The following is a 6,729-nucleotide window of genomic DNA, read 5'->3' on the forward strand; positions in this document are numbered from 1 at the left end:
AGAGGGACAGACATCAAATTAGAAAACACTGGGGAAAGGGCAAAGTCAAGGGCTGGCTGTTAGGGAAGACATCAACATGTGTCTGTGGTCTGTGGGCACAGCAGTGGATGACAGTGTCTGGCAACCAGCCTTCCTGCCTTGCTGTGTGATAAAGGCTGAGTCCAGGCGCCTGGTGGAATACAGCTCTAAGTCAGACTCTGAGTCTCTTAGCAAGAGAGTGTGCAATTGTGGGATGCTAGGTGTGTCAACACCGCTCTATCAGTAACAACACAGCAACCGTGGCCTTGTCCTCCTGTCTCAAGCTACAGAGCCTGCACAGGGTTCCCCAGCTTCCCCACCAACCTCATTTCCATGGACTCGTCTCTTGACTGAGACCCAGGCAGGCTGCCTTATTGTGAGAGCTCTAGGCCCCTTTGGTCTAGCCAGTTCCTTATGCCCACCCCTTGTGTCTTAGGCTAGAATGTTTCAGCATCGAGAACGCAGTTTCTTCCCATTGCTGTCTGGCCCCTCCACGCACCCATTAGAGTCCTGGGCATATGTTAATGAGCTCGTTATGACAGCATCTTGTTTGATGTTTCCAGCCACGCTGTGAGCTTGCCATAGCTTAGCCATTGTCTCAGTTAATGCTGTCAGCTCCACAGACTAGAGTCACCTTAGCAGGGAGTCTTAGGGGAAGGCTGCCTAAACTGAAACCTGTGGGCGTGTCTGTGGGGGACTGTCTTGGTTGTTAGTTGACATAGGAAGGCTCAGCCCACTCTTGGCAGCACCATTCCCTGGGCAGGTGGTCCGGGGAAGTATGTGAAAGCTGGCTGAGGATAAACCTGTGAGAAAGTCAGAGAGCCAGCCAGCAAGCAGGTTCCCTCCACGGTTTCTGTTTCAAGGTCCTACTTGAGTTCCCATCCTGATTTCCCTCGGTGAAAAACTGTGGTTTGAATTGAGTCAAATAAGTCTTTTCCTGCCCCAGTGCAGGTTGCTTTATCACAGTAAAAGAAAGGAAGCAGGAACAGGCCTGTGGCAGCTAAAGGAAGCAGAGGCAGAGCGAGAGGCCCCTAAGCAGTGTCTGCCTCCTTCTGAGTTCTGTTTGGGAACCTGCCTGACTGGCAGACCCATAAAGTGTTTGATCCTCCAGATCCTGGCTTCCCCCTGGGAGACTCATTGCAATTCCATTGCTTACTTCAGTGGAGGGGGGTGGGATGATCCCTTCACCCCATGGAGATAGGGTGAGCAGACACTGGTCTCTGGGGTCCCCTCCCACTCCCAGGGCTGCCCCTTTGATTGTCTACTTATTTACTGGTTCATTCAACAAATATTCGCTGAGCGTGCGTGGTGCTGTGGGTAACCTCTGGTCTCTAACCTCGAAGGCTCTTAGGGTAGCTGAGATCACCATGCGACATGACATGACGGGGAGGAAAGGGCCAGGGCCAGAGTAGAGTGCCAGTTAGCAGCAGCAAAAACAGGAACACAAGCAGGTCACACACATGGCCTTGTGCCGTGTCAAGTGTCCTGGACCCCAACCCCTTTCATCTTCAGTGTTCCACATGGGCTTTCTCTAAATGTTCCAAGCCCACCTTACCCTTAAGAGCCCAGAATATACTGTTCCTTTGCTGGTTACCCAAATGGAGGGAAAAAACCCCTAATTTTTCTTGTTCCTAGAGGTGAGCTTCTACCCGTGTGACCTAAATTGTCATCCCAGAAGGGCTAGCCTGTGACACAAGCCATCCTGTAAGAGGAGGACTCACAGCCAAGGGGCCCACTTTCCCCTGAGGAATGCCGAGGGAATCTTAAGAACATCAGGGAAGTACCTTGTGCATTTCCCATTAATGAACGGCATCTGCTCTTGGGTTACCCAGCAGAGCTCTTGGATGCATTTCAATGTTTTGATCCCCCTTTAAAGAAAGCAACCGCAGCTATCCCAGGGACGAATTCCAAAATAGCCTGTGGCAGCCATCGGAGCAGGAGCTGATTGGACTGCTGGTTATCATCCTGTCCATCTGCCCGAGATAGAGACTTGAATAAGTAAAACCACATTTCTGCTTTTCCACGATCCCAGGTACCTAAGGAAGGGATGGTCAGGCCGACCAGGAAGCAGCACCAGGCACATTCTCAGACTCCGGGAAGTAGCTGCCCATTGATAGAGGAAATTTAGGTGCATTTGATCTCTAGTCCCCGGTGAGCAGTATTTGTCCTTTTACAAATGATTGAAGAGTATCTTGCTTTGAATGACTGGGGTCGTTTGAAGAAGGCCAAGCTCCATTTGAGACCACGCATCTGGGAAGGATTGTTGTTGAATTCCAAGTGGAGTAGGTGATGTTTCCCTCAAGACCACAGGCTTTTTCTGCAGCTCTGGTAGCTGCTGGCCCATAGTGCATTGCAGCTCTCCTGCTCTCCCGCAGACAGGGCACTGGTGGAGCTTTCCTGGGCAGTCAGTCAGTCTTCTTACCTTCATCCTGGTCCTGCTTACAGGTGTATCTTGTCTTCCTCACTGTGTGCCCTTATCCAGTCTTGGTCCTGAGTCTGGTGCATGCCCTGGGGAAAGGCTTCTTCCTAAGTACAGAATGATGTCAGGGCACCTGGGGGCATAAAATATGGGAGGTGAAGTTCATCATGGAAGAATCATGTGGGGGTGGAGTGGAGTATGTGGGAGTGGGGGTGCTTGTGTTACTCAGGGCTTGGATGTACAGAGAGACACATGGGCTGGTCCAAATTCAGATGCCGGATCATCACTGAAAGACAATTCAGCTTAAGGAAACTGTAACACCCACACCCACTCACCTCCCTAAGACAGGCAGGTTGAGTATGGTTTCCAGCACCCACACTGCTTGGGGTCAAGTCTTACGTTCCCCAGGTAATGTCATCAGCAGCATCAGTGTGTGGTTGTAAAGCATCTCCCACAGGCTCATGGGTTTGAACTTGGTCCTCAGCGGGTGGCGCTGCGTTTGAGAGCTGTGGGGTCTTTGGTGGGGTCTAGCTGGGGGAAGTGGGCCGATGGGGTGGGTCTTATGGTTTACACCCTGGTACCACTTTCTGTCATCTCTATTTCTGGTCTGCTGGCTGCCATGTGTTCTACCTCTGTGAGCTGCCTGAGCCACATCATTCCAGCACGCTGGTCTGTGTCTTTTCAAACTAAGAGCCACCCTTTCTTAAGTTTCTTCTTGTCAAGTGGTTGGCAGCAAAGGTGAGAAAAGTAATTGGATGATTAAGGGTGAGTGAAACGCACCCTCCAAACTCATTAAAGGCAACAGGCCATGTAAAGAAAAATAATAAACATGTGACTTTCCAACCTTAGAAACATACATAAACACATATGACATGTATGCCAACATTTACTTTGACAACATTTCTCAATGGCTGAGTGTAGAAATGGAATATTTTTGAAGGTAAGTTGTGATGAATTCAAGATAAAGAATACAGTCTCTACAGAAATTTTTAGAGTATAATTTAGAGGGGTAGGACCTAAAAGGTAGCGTAGGTGATGAAACAAAATTCTTCTCCAAGATGCAGAATGCATAGAACAAGAAACCAAAGAGCAGAAAGAGCGGGGGGGGGGAATTCATTATATGCATGCATGAAATTCTTAAACAGTAAAAATGAATATATAAAGATAGATCTCAAATTTGGTATATATAAAATAAAATATATTTGCAAATTCATCAATCATAGATTAATCATCCCAATTGAAAGCAGAGAGTAAAGCTGCAGGGCCCAACTCTATGGGCCTTATGAGAACTAATTCTTTAAACATGAAGATACAGAGTTGAAAGTAAAAGATTTTTAAAAATATATACCAAATACTGTACACAAGAAACTAGATAGAGCTGTGGTGTAGACTATACAGTGTAGACTTCAAAATGAGGAAAAGTCAAAGGGGACATCTTATGATTATATTTAAATTTTAATCAATCAAAAAAACTTTCTATACCTAAGAACCAAAATATATGAAGCAAAAGTCGGCAGAACTGACAGGAACTGCGTATCTGCCTCACTCACAGCTGGAGAACCTACTCTCTCAGCTGCTGACAGGCTGAAAAGGGAGCCCAGAAACGGACTAAATGCTAGGTCAGCCTGACTGCACGGAGAGACACCTAGGAGGTTAGCAAAGAAACTTCTGGGTACTTCTGAGGACGTCTCCAGAGACTGTAGATCACAGGGTTCTAACTCAGTCAATGGTTTTAGTCCGTGGTGGATCCAATCTTTGAATGGCTTGGGAGGTGGGGGGAGTGTGATAGCTGGGACCTGGCTGCAGGAAGTAGGTCATGGGCATGAGCCTTCGAAGGGATTTTCTAGTCCTTTGCCTCTCCCTCTCTCTTCTCCCCACCCCTCGCCTTCCTGGCCACCATACTGCGATGCCCATGACACCTTCTGGCTTCAGACCGGAAGTAATGGAATCAAGTCAGTCTTGGACTGAAATCTCTGAGACCATGAGCCAACATAAGCTTTTCTTATTTTGAGTTGTTTCTCTCTAGTGTTTGTTGTGACGATGAAGACTGATGCTGATTTGGTAACATTACACAACTTTCCAATAACTTGAGCTCTGTGGCAATTAGAAGCCAGACACGGATGGTACTGGGAACCAAACATGAAGTAGCCCATAAATACATCTCAGCGTTGCTAAGGACTGAATGCATAAATATATTTTCTGACCACAACAGAATTAAGGTAGAAACCAATAGTAATAAAATGCCTAGGAAACTATTCTAAAGCTTGGAAATTAAATAACACACGCCAAAGACAACATCATGGGCCAAAGAAGTCACAGAGGGAGTTACAAAATGTTTTAAATTCAGTGATAATGATAATGAACATTTAATAATATGAATTTTAAAATAGCATACATTAAAATATAAAAATTGAAGTGCTTATGAATCAAATCTAATAAAATATGTGTGACTAGGACTATAAATTATTTCTGAGGGAAACTAAAGAAAATTAGGCAAATAGAAGAGCTGTACAGTGTTCTTGAACTGGAAGATTCAACCAAGTTGAGTTTGGTTGGCTTTTATCAACTTCCTATAAACCTAGACTTATCTGGGAGGAGGAGGGGACTCAGTTGAAGTTGAGTAATGAGTGGTATAGGAGGGCCCATGGTATGTTAGGGCCCAGCCCTCTAGGCAGGCAGCTGTCCCTGGGCACAGGTCCTGCGTGGTTTAAGAAGTAGGCTGGACAAGCTGTGGGGAGCAAGCCCGTAAGCAGCGTCCTCCACGGTCTCTGCTCCAGGACCTGCTGTGCATTAGAATATCTATATCTGTTCCTACTTCTAACCATATATAAAGTCAGTTTAGTGTAAGTTGGTGCACTGATCTGAAATAATAAAATTGTTAGAAAAGACAGAACAATTTTGAACCTTGGGGTGGTGGAAGGCTTTCTAGAGAGGTTACAGAAAGTTCTGGCCATCTGAACATCTGAATAAACTGTCACAATTAGATATCCCTGCTCAAGGGACACTGCTAAGCACATTCATCGCTAAGCCAAACATTTGCCAACAGGTCCATCTGACAAAAGGCTTCCATTTAGAATATATGAAAGATTTTAAAAATTAAATCAATGACAAGCATCCAATTAAAAATGAGTGAAATGACTTGACTAGAAACTTCATAGAAGAAGATGTACAAATGGCGAGTAAGCTCACATATAATGTACAAATGGCGAGTAAGCTCACATATAATGTACAAATGGCTAGTAAGCTCACATATAATGTACAAATGGCTAGTAAGCTCACATATAATGTACAAATGGCTAGGAATCAAAAGTATGAAGCCAGGTCCTTCCAAGGAAAGGAAGCCTCAGCAGCTCAGAGTTTGGGAGGCTGGAAGACACCTGGAAAGTGTCTGGCGAGGGCCCCTTTGGTGGTATCAGACAATGAGAGAATCATCATGGCAGGAACACGTACATGTGGGAGAGTACATATGTGAAGACAGGCAGACAGGAAGTTAGACGTGGTCCTTTGGAGGATCTCAGTCCCAGGGCACAGCTCGCTCACTCAGTGAGGCCAGTCCCAGGCCCGTCTGACAACGCTCCAGTGACTTCACTGTGACCCACTTGGCCCTGCCACTAACAGGTTCTACTTCCTCCCCAACTGCCACTCTGGAGACCACGCTTCCAGCACATGGACCCTTCAGAACAAGCATAAACATAGCAGCACATGAAAAAGTGCTTGACATCATTAGATCAGGAAGCAGGAAGTCCAATCAGAGTGTCATCGCTGGACATTGGCACAGCGTTGAGGTGAGACAACTTGGCTATGAGGCAGTGTCTGGAAGAACTAGATGCTTGTGCATTACTGGCTGGAGTGTAAAGTGGTGTGACAACCCAGGGAGACCGGCATTTTCTTAAAAGTTAAAAATACATCTCTCCTGTGAGCCAGAAATTCTAATCCTGGGTATTAACCTCAGAGAAATAAAAATAAGTTTCCATAAAAATCCTTGAATAAGGATATTCACAACATTCTAGGAGTGGGTCAAGCGTGGTGCTACATGCCTGTCATCTTAGCACGTAGGAGGCAGAAAGATGGAGAACTGAGGTTTAAGGACATCCTGGGGCTGCGCAGTAAATTCTAGGCTAACCTGGGCTACTACACCAAAAGACCTTCAAAAAATCAAAGGGCTGGGGTTGTAATTCAATGTAAGAGCAACTGCCCTAGTGCGGCCAAGGCTTTGGGTTTGATCTCTAGCACAACAAGTAAAAATTGATAATTAAAAAGCCCTTCCAAATCAATGACAGAATAAAAAAGCA

The sequence above is a fragment of the Myodes glareolus genome, chromosome 14 (genome assembly GCF_982192425.1).
Source record: "Myodes glareolus chromosome 14, mMyoGla1.1, whole genome shotgun sequence".
Taxonomy (NCBI): domain Eukaryota; kingdom Metazoa; phylum Chordata; class Mammalia; order Rodentia; family Cricetidae; genus Myodes; species Myodes glareolus.